General features: G+C 45.2%; 1 protein-coding gene across 1 annotated transcript in view; it reads right to left on the reverse strand.

Annotated features, from left to right (window-relative positions):
* LOC146811890 (sulfotransferase 1 family member D1-like) overlaps window positions 1-12,341 on the reverse strand; it is a 249,934-nt gene extending 237,593 nt beyond the window's left edge. The window contains exon 1 of the mRNA XM_085618855.1: window positions 11,911-12,341. The gene's annotated coding sequence lies outside the window, so the exon portion shown is untranslated. The remainder of the gene's footprint in view (window positions 1-11,910) is intronic.
* Between the last annotated feature and the right edge of the window lie 1,340 nt (window positions 12,342-13,681).

Raw genomic sequence — 13,681 nt, forward strand, 5'->3', positions numbered from 1 at the left:
ACGCCTCTGATGTAAAGTGTAAAGGGGGGGTCTCTAGTGGCTCATTTTAGCATATAATTCCTCACAGTATCCTGGAAGCCCAAACTCCTTCTGCCCACTATATACAACCACAGATGTGGGTTAAACACTTCAGTGACCTTTACTCTGCACCCTCTGCAGTACAGCTGCCTTTAAGAGCTGTGGCGCATTCGCAGGTCATCGCAAACTCTGCGATGCCTGAGTCCAAAACTTTTTCACTTAAGTATACTAAGGATGCAGTCCTGTCTCTGAAACCGGGGAATGTACCAGGGTTAGATCGAGCTCTGGGCCCCTTATATCAATATCTTGTCTAACTCCATCATGTCAGGTGCTCCTCTCCCTGATTCAGGGAGAGGAGCAGTGATGATTCCAATTTTTAACAAGCATTTGCAATGCAATAGGTCTGAGCGATTGGCAATGTAAATGACAATGCCTCTTATTTATGTTTTGGCTTTTAAAACATAAATTAAAAGGCATTGTCATTTACAGTAACAATAGCTTAAACTCTTGCAAATATGAGACCTATAGGCTATAGCATTGCAATAAAGGGCATTCTCGATCGCTTGTTAGATTGTAAATAACAGAGGAAGAGACCGGCCTGCGACGTCTTCAAAGTAGTGATAAATAGTGCAGTGAAAAAGATGTGTAAGTGTTGTAAATCACACAGAAAGAGCCATAATATGCCCTTACGTCAACCAATATTGAGATGACTCTTATACATTCAACCATATATATCACACAAATGCAATTATGGAGGACTCAGTTACAATTGAAAAAACAGTGTGCCAGCACGAAAAAGTATTGAAAATGTTATGTATCAGTTTATTAAAAACATATAAAACAAGTTAAAAACAGTTAATCATACATAATTAATTTTATTTAAATTAAAAGAAACATCACATTAAGACAAACTTAATTGCAAAAACACATACGAGAGTATAAGAAGACACTACACTTTGTCACAAGGAAACCATATCCGTGCAGAGTAACGTTGGGGCTGGACACTAATATACAAAGAACAATCAGTAACTAGTGTAACAGTCCACTAAACGGATTATGATGCTAGTGCATCGATGTGTTTCGTTGGTGTTAGCTTGATTTAAACCATACTTTGTCAAGAACAAACATATTACTCTCTGATAGTATGTCATAGGGGTAATTTCATCAAGGTGCAAGAATCACTTCTATTTTGGAACTCCTTGTTGGGGAATGTAAAATGCTTCTCCCAGTGCGGAAATGTTAGTATTAAAAACAGTTTGCTTCCGGTGAAGCAGAGTGCAGATTAGGCAACACAGCTATCCTCGCTGCTCTTATTAAATCACAGAGTCAGCACTTTAGCAGTAAACAGTAAAACTCACAGGACAAACGCTGAGGCGAGCGATAATCCTACTTACCTCTTTCGTTTGGATAGGGTAGAGTGTATAGAGCCGTGGTACTCATAGTATTGCCCGTGGGCCGCCAGCGGCCCGGTATGCCTTCCTTGGCAGCCCGCGGACCTTGCAGGTAATGTACCCATGGCCCCCTAGCTTTTGTTTAGATAGAGAGAGTGGGGAGAGAGTGGAGAGAGAGAGAATGGAGAGAGAGAGAGAGAGAGAGAGTGGAGAGAGAGAGTGGAGAGAGAGAGAGAGTGGAGAGAGAGAGTGGCGAGAGAGAGTGGAGAGAGAGAGGGGAGAGAGAGTGGGGAGAGAGTGGGGAGAGAGAGAGAGAGGAGAGTGAGAGAGTGGATAGAGAGAGTTAGAGAGAGTGGAGAGAGAGACTTACTGAGAGACTGACAGAGACTGCCTGTCTGACAGAGAGAGACTGACTGAGAGAGAGACTAACAGAGAGTGACTGACTGACAGAGAGAGAGAGACTGACTGACAGAGAGAGAGAAAGAAAAATGGACTGCCTTGACTAGGAGAGAGACTGATTGACTGAGACTGACTGACTCAGAGAGAGAGAGACTGAGAGAGACTGACTGAGACTGACTCAGAGAGGGAGACTGAATCAGTGAGAGAGAGAGAAAGAGAGAAAGAGAGACTGACTGACTGAGAGAGAGAGAGACTGACAGAGAGACTGACTGGCTGAGAGAGACTGACTGGGTGAGAGAGAGAGGCTGACTGACAGAGAGAGAAAGAGAGACTGACTGACAGACAGAGAGGGACTGACTGACTGACAGAGAGAGAGACTGACTGAGAGAGGGAGAGACAGACTGACAGAGAGAGAGAGAGAGAGAGAGAGAGAGAGAGAGAGAGAGAGAGAGAGAGAGAGATGGACTGACAAAAAGAGACTGACAGAGAGATTGACTGAGAGAGACTGACTGACAGAGAGAGAGAGAGAGACTGATTGAGCACGAGAGAGACTGACTGACAAAGAGAGAGAGAGACTGACTGACAGAGAGAGAGACTGATTGAGAGAGTTAGACTGACTGACAGAGAGAGAGATGCCAGTACTTTGTGAAGTCAGTACTTTGTGCCAGAGGGAGGAAACAACAAAAGATTACTGTAGGGGAGAAGCGAGGGAAAGAGCATGAGCTAGAAAAGGGCAAAGCTAAATAAAGAGAAAATATGGGTGAAAGAGCAGGACATGCACTTCTGTGGAGCGGTAAACACAAATGGTGAAGAAATAAAAGAAAAGTTGTTCGCTGATATCAGCATATCAAGGAAACAACTCATTCAATCAGAGTAAGGCCAAATTCCTCAAGGAGTGGGACCAGCACATGAATAGAGAGAAAAGACAAAATCAGGATCTGCCAATGGAATGAACAAAAAGCCTTGCGATCATTAATAGGGGGCTGAACCAAAGCCCATTCTATGTAATATTGTATGCAAAGCTGTGAAATACTTTTGAAGCAGTCTATAGCGAGCCCACAAAACCAATCAGAACAGTCAGCTACACTGATAGTGCCTATGGGTAGTAGATCCACTCTACGCAGGAGCCCCGGCCAAACTCCTGAAACGGCTCCAACGCATCCAGAAAGCCTCCGCCCGCCTGATCCTCGACATCCCTCGCCGCAGCCACATCACATCCCACCTGAGAGACCTGCACTGGCTCCCCATCAACAAGAGGATAACCTTCAAGCTCCTCACCCACGCACACAAGGCACTCTACAAAACCGTACCAGCGTACCTCAATAGCCGACTCAGCCTCTACACCCCCACCCGCCAGCTCCGCTCCGCAGACCGTGCCCTGGCTACCGTCCCCCGTATCCGAAGAGTGACCGCCGCCGGCAGATCATTCTCTCACCTCGCCACCAAGACATGGAATACCCTCCCCATCCGCCTGCGGCAGACCGAAAACCTCCTAACCTTCAGGAGACTTCTCAAGACCTGGCTCTTCGAACAGAAGCAGCATCCCCCCCCCCTTCCAGCGCCATGAGACCCTCACGGGTTTGTAGTGCGCTTTATAAATACTATGATTGATTGATTGATTGATTGATCCAGGGTGTGTGATGGCAGTGTGGTAGCATGGATATGCAGGTGTCTGCCTTGTAGGAGAAAGGATGAAGTAAACAGTGAAATAAGGGATGGTCTTCATCACTGTGGCAGTTTGTCGTATTTGTATTGCTTCAGCATGGCTGGGTCACAATCCCCCGTCCATCCAGCAATGGCAAGAGCGTTTCTTAGAGTCTGCACTATAAGAGCATAAAGTGAGGAAGGCCAGGCGGACGGGGAAGAAAACCAGGGGGCCCTCTCAGATTGGCCTCAGCAGTCATGGAGTTTGCTCCAGGAATAAAAAGTAAACTCTTGGAGTCCTCTTGACTTTCTTCAGTTTTTGGTCCTTGCCTTTCCGCCATTCCATTTGCAAGACATTGCAGGCTATTGCAGGGTTAAGGGTGGGCTGAAAGTAACCCCATGATGGAATTTGGGTCAAAGTGTGTATGAAGCTATGCAATGCCTCTTATGATTGCTTTTGTCTGCTAATAAAAATGTATTAACAAAATGTGCTCTTTGTAGTTATATCTGCTTTTGAAATACAGCATTGCATTGCATTGTCTAATGTTTTGAAACGGGGTTGATTTGTTTTTACTCTTACCACGCCCCCCCACTGACCCCACCGCTACCGGTGTGGCCCTCGGCCACAAACCACACTAGAATTTTGGCCCCCGACAGAAACATTTGTGAGTACCCATGGTATAGAGCATAATGTGTTTTGTTGTCCACTGTATTTATCAGCAGAGGTTACGTGACTGAAACCCTATTGCCAGAGTCTGGGGCACACTACACACTTGTGTTTCAAAACCTGAGCTCTAGCGCTAGCAGATTAACTGTTTTCTGCGTTAGATTTGGCCTCCCATTTTAATACTAGAGTCCTGCATCTAGTTATTCTGTGCGTGTGATTTTTAGGACCCCAACTGACCCCACTTTTTGCACTCGCACTTTATTTAATCTGGTTTCTTTGTGGGACCTTGTAGGGTATGCATTCTTACTTGTGTTGTGAGACAAGAGCCATCTCCACTTTCTGCTAGTTATGCTAAACCTATGCAGTTATTTTTAGTCAATTGATGTAGGAGTTTTTATTCTGTAGGTGAAGAGTTTTTAATTGTATTAATTTATGTATCTCCTTCACTTGTTTATCATATAATCTGCAATTGAAATTAATTTAAATTTTAATCATACTATGGTATGTTTGAATTTCATCTTCAGACATGGGGGACCATTTAGGTTTTTGTCTCTAGTTGCGCTTTTGAATTTTTCATGTTTTATCCAACCTAGTGGAGCCGTATATGTAACTTTTTATGCAAGTTAGCTACACTGTTTAAAAATCAATGTACTGTATTTTTCACTTCTTTTTTTGTGCTACTTTATTGGTCTATAGCTAAAATAAAGTATTTTACTACTACTACTCTTTTATTCCATATTCTATTGTTAACAGTTATTGATGCAAAAGAAAAACTATTTATTTTTTACCTCAGGTGGTAATTTATTTTTTACTTTAAACTTCATAAATCCAACTGTGGAGTATCCTTTATACCAAATCTGTCTACCTAATGAATGAGGTATTCACCAGTCAGTCAGTCAGTCAGTCAGTCAGTCAGTCAAAATTACTTTATTCGGCTCATATCAAGAACCATAAAAGTGCAAGACATCACAATAAATACAATATATATTACAATTAAAATAAGCATGTGCACATGATTTTAAAACACTACATTAAAATAAGACAAGGTCAAGTTTGCTCATGATTCACAATTAATTTTAAACAAGACTAAGACCACTTGATTTTTTTCCTTAATCTCATCGCAATGGTCAAAAAATTTGCAATGTTAAAAATCTCCCAGGTAGTACTTAGCAGCTGGAGATACAAAAGAGCAGGTTTGACTTGTCTGAATCCCTTATTCTTGATAAGAGGGATGATGAATTTTCTGCGGAGAGGGGACAAATGTTTACAAAAAAAGATAAGGTGAACAGTATCCTTGAGAGAGAATCTGTCACATGAGCAGATCTCTAAGTCCCTGTCCTTCATCCATCCTGCGGAATCAGTGAACAAAAGATGGTATTTGTTCAGTCTAAACCTTGTCAATAAAAAGCGATGATTCATGTTATTCACTATGGTCAAGTAAGGTTCTATGCTGCATGTAGTTATTAATAGCTGATGGGCCTTTACTGTAGGTTTTATTAACTCCTTTTCTTCTCTGGCTAAAGTGGTTCTGAGCTTATATATATCTTTTACCCATTTAAGGTCTCCCTTTGATAGATTATTGGGATTATCGAATATGTCTGGGCGACCTATTTCATCACTTAGGTTCTTAATATAACGCAGCCATGGAATAGCCTTTCCAAACTCAAGTGATAAACAGTCTGTTATAATTTCGCGATTTAGTTCAAGTTCCGGATTTAGCCAGATTGATAACCATTTTAATAGGGGGGCTAAAGCTATCCGATCAGTTAAGTAACCAACCCCACATTCTTGATGTACAATATAACCAGAGGTTGCCTGGGGAAGTGATAGAATGGTTTTTAAGAACTTGTCCTCTACCACCTGAAGTTCCTTCACATTTTTGAAACCCCACAGGTCCGCACCATACATAGCTATGGAGATACATTTGGCTGCATAAATGTTCAGTATGGCTTGCATGGGTTTCACCCCCAGTTTGCGTGCAAAGTCCAGAACGCCTATAATAGATCTAGCAAAGGCATTACGTTTTGCAACTAATTGAGGGGCCCAGGTTAACTTGTCATCAAAAATAACCCCCAAATATGGGAAGCTTGTGATTCTAGATAAAACGTGGCCCTCACATAGCATGGTCTTAATTTTCTTGGGTTTACAACCTACAGTCATGACGTGCGATTTAAAGAAGTTCACACTTAAATCAAGTCTTTTCATGAAGTCAGCAAATGTATCTAAAAGACTTTGAAGCCCTACTGCTGTGCACGCTAACAATGCAGCATCGTCTGCATATAATAATGCAGGGATTTGATACTTCCCAGCCTTAGGGATATCCTTACAAGACTCTGTTAAGGCAGTGGCAAGGTCATTAATATAGAGTGTAAAAAGGAGGGGAGCTAAAATACAGCCCTGCCTGACGCCATTGGAGATTCCAATCTTGCCAGTGCAGTTACCCAATCGGTCGTATCTGACAGTGGCAGAGAGATCTCTGTGAAGATCTGCTAAAAAATAGACAAGATTTTCGTCTACTCCCTGCTTGAGGAGGAGTTCCCACAGTTTCGACCGATTCACTCGGTCAAAGGCCGAGGATAAGTCCATAAAGGCCAGGTGTAACGTCCCTTTCTTAGCTATAGTATATTTGCCTATTAAAAGGTAAAGATTCAAGCTTTGGTCTATGGTGCCACGGCCCTTACGGAACCCATATTGTAGGCACGAAAGGGTGTTGGTATCCTCCAACCAATCTGTTAATTTACCCAACACTACTCGCCCCAGGACTTTAACTGCGGAATCAATGAGTGAGATGGGGCGATAGCAACTAGGGTCCCCTCTATTGCCCTTTTTAAAAATGGGTATGATCACGGACTCGGACCAAGTGTCCGGAATGCCTGCGACACAGACCCTGTTAAAAATGTTCATTAAAACTGTGGACCAAGTCTCGATGTCTGATTTAAAAAGGTCCGAGGGGACGCCATCGGGACCCGGAGCCTTATTGCTCGTCATCTTGCCGATGGCCTCGACCACCTCGCCCTTGGTTACGAATAAAGTATATTGTTTTGTAGTGGGAAGAGGGGGATTTGATCCACCATTCATACCCACTTCGTAGACTGACTTGAAGTGAGAGTGCCACTGGTGAACCCCAATACCGCAATCTAATTGAGTGTTACAGGGATCGCGAAAGAAAGGTTTGTTAACGACAGACCAGAACTTTGCACTGTTGCGAAGGACGTCAACGGAAGAAAGTTCCTCCCAAGCGTCCTCCCGGATCTCCTTTTTCCTGGTAGCCAAGGTTTTAGTATAATCTTTCCTGAGTTGAGCTATGTTAGACCGATTCAAAGGTTTACTGCTCAAGGCCGCCCTCAATTTTCTGTTGGCCAGGGAACAGTTTTTGTCAAACCAACCTAACTCTGCCTTGTCCATTGTTTTCGCTGGACACCGAAGATCAGCTGAGATCTGGGAGCAGATTGCGGAATACGCCCCTAGTACTTCCATGTTCCCTGCTTCCAAGTCAAGGCACGTGGTCAACTCAGGGCCAACCTTCTTTTTCAAATTTGCAAAGAAATCATCGGGGATAACTTTGTCCCATCTAATTCTGCGATCCTGATCAGTTGGGCGAATATGAGATTTGTCCGTTCTGTCGGCGACTATAACAGGTTGTAAAAAAAGATCAGACAAGATAAGGACCACAGGATTATGGTCACTAAAATGTGTCCAGACTGCCGAATATTCCTTAGTCCTGTTCCTCAATCCTGAACTGATAAAGATATAGTCGATCACAGAGTATTTCCCATTCCCTTTAAATGTTGGGATGTTCTCATCCACCATGGCAGGGAGTAACAAGCCATGGTCAGCAAGAATTGTTTCCAAAAGAGCACCCTGAGAGGAGTGCTCAAAATGGGCCTCCCGTGATTCAGTTGGGCCTAAGGGATCCGCCAAATAACATTTCTCTGGGCATCTGTGAATGTTAAAGTCGCCCATAATAATAATAGGACAAGTTGTCTCAGTTTTCTCTCTAAGATTAACCAAAAAACAATGTAATGCGGTAAGATGATCAACCGTGGTGTCTCTATGAAAAGAATTGTAAAAATTAACAATTAAAAAATTACTACCCCCATTGAGGGAGATCTGAACTGCCAAACAGTTACATGAGCCCGTATCTAGTTGAGTCAGCGAGCCAGAAATGCTAGCTGAGATCAGGGTAACCAAACCTCCCTTGGCCCTCCCCATATGAGACGGTACAGCAGATGCAAAAAAGCTTTTATATCCATCTAAACTCAAAGTGTTGTCCGTATCCCAAGTCTCTTGTAGGCAGATTACTTCGCCTGAGCAGATAAAGTCTCTCCAGGCCGGGTCATCTGTCTTGTTTCTCAGCCCTGCTATGTTCCAGGAGACCAATTTAGTTAGAGGGCCCGTGGGACCATTACAAGCACTGTTAACTGTCAAAGGTACCATGTCTGGGACTGCTGGCTGAGTTTCAGGCACTATACTTAGTTCTTGCTGCCCTAGTCACTCATTGTCATCCAGGGTGGATAGGGCAGAGTATCTATTAGAGATAGGGACGACATAATCAAGGGGGGCGCAGCTCTTTTGGGAGTTGTTGTTCGTCCTTAGGTCAGGAGCGGGGGGATAGAAAAAACCCAAGGGGAAGACATTAACATAATCATAATGAACTCTGGCGGAACCTGCCTGCCTCAGAATGTCCTCAACCAACCTGGGAGATCTGAAACTTATGACAATACAGTCACCTTCTAAGCACTTGTTAGTCTTACCCACCCAAGGTACTCGTCTAATCATCAAAAAATTACTATGTAAATGTTGCCCCAATACAGTTTTATTTGACAAATAATGAAGGGCTTTGTTTTTTAATGAGGACCAGTGTTCACTGTTCCCGTCCACAAGCTTAGGAACATTGGCTAAAATAATAGAGTAGGGGCAGGCCTCAGGAGGTAAGTGTAGTGTCAAGTCCCTCCCTGGTGGCCGATCCGGCGAACAGATCCTCCCCCTTGGGTTCAGCTTGTGTGTTTCCCTACCCTTAGAAATGTCTTCAACAATAGGAGGTTGGGAAATGGTAGAACAGCCTATAACTGGTGTAGTGCAAGGAAGTAAAGGTTGCTGGTGTGTAGTGATCATAGAATCCAGCATATTGTCAACTATGGCTGTACACGCATTTAGGGAATCAACTACCGCAGGTCTCGGATCAGCATTTAAAACCTTAGTTTGAAGGTGTGACTCGATTTTAGTGATGCGATCCTCTATTCGTTTCAAAATAGCCATTAACGGTACAGTTAATAGCTTAAGGCGAGCATCAATGATGGTCGCTATATCTGACCCTATATCTGACCCTATACACTTGTTACCAATATCGGGGCCCTGAATAATAGAGTGGTTGACTCCCCCGCACGTTGACTCACCAACTAAACGAGGAACACTAAGGTTAACCTGGGGCAACCCCTGATCAGGATTGCTCTTTCTGGGGATTTTTGCCTGTTTCCGTGCTCCCAGGCAGTTATTTGCCTTTCTTTTACCTGCCATGGTTTTGCCCCCCTTAGATGGCTGATTAGAAATACCTCTTGATTGTCTAGTTCTAACAGCTACCGGAGAGGGGGCAGGACTAGGATTGGATAACAGGGCAGGTATAACTAAAGAGGTCTCCGCCATTTCAGACCCATTTTGAGACATACAAGGGTTGGCATCATCATCAGGGAGTACACCAGCTGCAATGATCGTAGGAGGGGTACAAGATGCAACTAACCTGGGAGGTTCAAGTGATAGTCTACGCTCCACTGACGCAATTTCTTTTACAATAGCAGATTCAGCATGTTTTAGGTAACTATCAAGAGTCCCCAAACCCCCAGTCCTTTTACAAATTTTAGAGTTCATTCTCTGCTATGATAGAATACAAATGCGAGCCGTGGGAGACGCAGCCAGCCCCCTGGAATCACCACTTCAATCACAACAGGAAAGTGGTCACAGTGTTACCTAATGCGTATGGTCCGTTTGCAGACAATAGATGGTGTCCCACGATCACACGCCAAGGAGAAGGGGCCCAGCCCAGCCTCGCTCGGCCTCTGAGGGCCTAAGAGGGCCCGCCCTTTGCCCGGGCTTAGCCCGGCGCGGCCCCGCGCGCGGACCCGCGAGGCGGTGGCGTTGCTGCAATTTAAGCGCCTCCGGGCGCGCCAAAGTGTCCTGCGGCTTCCGGTTCCGCCGCGAGTGCTGCTGGGGACTGTAGTCCGGGCAGAGCTCGAACGCGCTGCCGGGGACCACGCCACGCACCAGGGGGAGATGCTCCACACCACACCTCAGCTATCAGGTATCGACAAACCACCTCCGCTTACTCTGACAGGGTCATTTAATTCATATTGTATAGTTGGATCAATGACACAGCACAGCAATGTATGTGTAATCAAAACATGTACACCCCTGCCAAGAACATGATGAAACAAGTGTAATAGATTGTACCATATGTATGAGTACATTACACCAAACAGGAAAGGGGGGAAAAAAGATTAACTACACCGAACCCCAAGGGATGTCTTCATTTAGACCCGTCATGTGACTCTTCGTGCGAAACACCCACCGCTGTTCGCGACGAAACAGGACACTATCTAGGGGTCCCTTGCTGATGTCATAATGGGGTTTATCACTGATGACCCACTGTAGGTCATTCTCTGTGTGTCCTTTCCCTAGATAATGTTTAGTCGTACGTGTGTTGGATTTTTTGCACCGGAAAGTGCTTTGGTGTTCAGTAATCCTGTGACGCACCTTGCGAGAAGTCATACCAACATAGATTAGTGAACAAGGACAAGTGATCATATAGATCACTCCACTTGTGTTGCAGTTAGCATGCTTGTTCAATTTCCAAGGTGTACCTGGTAAAATATCGACTTCTGTCAAATGTCGCGTACAGGGACATACTGAACAAGATCCACATGGGCCAGAGAGTGCCAGGATTGAATCCTTGATGGCGCAGTCGGACTAGTGACTTGTGTAGTTCTAGTGCTACTATGTGCCAGCCTGTAACAGAAAGCATTGTGAACATCTAGTCATTATTTTCAAATTTCTGCAAAATGTGCAAAAACATTTAGGGGTGATTTTAATGGGGGGTGGGGGAGGGGAGGGTGGCCCGTTTCTCTATAGGGAGATGGAGTAAATTACTCAGTCGTCCGCCAAATTGTGAAGTTACTGGCAAACAGGGGGAAATTTGTTAGGGCATTGGGAGGAACTGCCATCACGATCAGGTCTGTCTCTGACGGTCCTTAGGTCGCAGGGCCGCAGTGTGGTTTAATCATGGCGGAGACGGAGCAGTCCTCCGTGATAAAACCAAAGGTCAGACTGCATCTAAATTCAGCGTCGGACCACATTCTTGTCAGGATATTCTGTCACTGTAGCGACAGAGTATCCCTACCACCAAGAATTAAATTAGACCCTTAAGGGCAGATTTACAAGCCACTTGCGTCACTTTTGCGTCACTTTTAACATGGGAAAAGTGACGCAACAGTTGCGCAAATGGCTTGTAAATCTGCCCCTTAGTGTTTAGGACAATACAAGGGCTTTTAAAATACATATTTTAGCAATACGCAATAAGACTGTCTGTAGTGCACTTTTTTGTGTGTCCATTACAAGAATGCACTCGGGAACTTGTTAGCGCCCATACTTGACCACTAAATAGGAACAAATGTTTGTCACCACGCAGTGAAGGTTCAAGTGACTATCAATTAAGGCCTACCCTGCCTCCCAAACAGCCTTTACATTTGACGATTAACCAATTGCACACATTAAGATTTAATTCAGGTAGCAGGCGCTTACCTTTGAGAAGGGACAGGGCCAGGCAAGCAAGGGCATTGAGGGCAGGCTTCTGTTCCGAGTCCTACACTTTCCTAGCGTCACAGGGTGCAAACTCCAAAGCAGAGGCTCTCTGTTCCACCTGGCTGGGTGTCAGGCGGGCAACTAGAGCCAAATTTCGGGGGGGGCTGAAAAAGATTTCGGGGGGGGGCTAAGTCTTCCAGCCATAGGCAGAGTGGCTGTAAGAAGGGGCGAAAACGCAACAAAAGCCTCATTAACGTGTCAATGGTCTTTTAAAGACCCGTGAAGTACTCAGGTGCGGCTGCAATTACACAGACGCCAGCCCGCGAGGCTGTCTCAGCCGGGCTGACACACATGACGGGGGGGGGCTGAAGCCCGGTGAGCCCAATGGGTGTTGCGCGCCTGCTGGGTGTTGCCGCAGGTCCTCACTCCTGTAAGCATGTGCACGCTTCTGCACTGAGGTCTGCACTACATATCTGTTTCCTCCCAGCATGTGACCCAACGTCACAGAGATCTTATGACTCCGTGACGTCAGGTTCGATTCTCACTTACCGCTCTGCCCACCTGCGTCTCGTTCGCAGGCAGCCTCCTGCTTCTGTGTAACCCAACCCTTCCGCAACTCAAGCCAGAGTGGGGTGGTGTCTGTAAGGCTTGCTCACCCCATCCCACCATGTGACGACTTGGGAAAAGGTGGGGGTGGTGTGAGGGAAGGATAACTGACATGCAGCCCCCGGCAGTACCGGGCTGATGCTCAAACCTCCGGGGGTTGCTTCAAAAACTGACACTGCCGTCAGTGGCGTAACGAAACTTGAGGGGGCCCCCCTGCAAAGTACATGGAGGGGGCCCCCCATTCTCCGTGCCAGTCAAGTGCTCTCAGGCCAGCGACCCGCCATACGGCCCATAAAACCCATAAAAAACGTGCCTTCCTATGTCTTTAGTCGACCCTCTATGAAAACCAGGACATGTGTTAAAATTGTTGAAATCTAATGGGACAGCTGGTGAAAAACCTGGACTGTCCTGACGAATCCAGGACACCTAGCCATCCTAGGCCCTCCAGAGGTTGGTGGCTTGTGCTCTTCTCTAGTAGTCAGTGCTAGCTGTGAGGCAGGGGCTCCTAGTGAGGCACTGCAGCAGAGGCAGGAGCCAATGAAAAGTACCAAGAGGATGCAGCCATGGACTATCATTTAGAAGTCGCCAGGAATTGCACCTGCGACACCTTGCTACCAATGGCACTCCCCTTGCAACCCATGGCACTCCCCTTGCTACTCATGGCAGGTAGATCAAAATAAAGAGCAGAAGGCAAACAGGATGCCAATAAGAACTGTTTACTTTCAGAAACTTCTTGTGTCAGCCGCTTTCTGTTTTGCGAAATAAATATATTCACCCTGGCATTGTACGCTCTGAAAAACTTTCCTCGGTTGTCTTGATTGCAAAGATTAATACAACATACGATCCTTAAAATGTAAAGCCTTTTTTCTCTATTCTGGCCAGATAGATAGATTCCAAATTACAATGCTTTGTAAAAGGAATAGATGGCCCTGAATAGGGTGCCCCTGGTGACATGGCCTATCTGGTAAACATACTATACATTAATACCAGCCTAAGGGCCTGATGAAGAGGAGATTGTATAGCTGATCGATATTGAGAACACAGCCAAGCTTTGCAATTATAAAAACCTTTAAAAAATAAATTATGTGACACCCCACCAAGTCAGCTATGCCAGGTTTGACAAACTCCAGACAGTCCTGACCTTCGAGCCAATAGCATGTTGCAT

This window comes from Triturus cristatus, chromosome 7 (assembly GCF_964204655.1).
Source record: "Triturus cristatus chromosome 7, aTriCri1.1, whole genome shotgun sequence".
Lineage (NCBI taxonomy): Eukaryota > Metazoa > Chordata > Amphibia > Caudata > Salamandridae > Triturus > Triturus cristatus.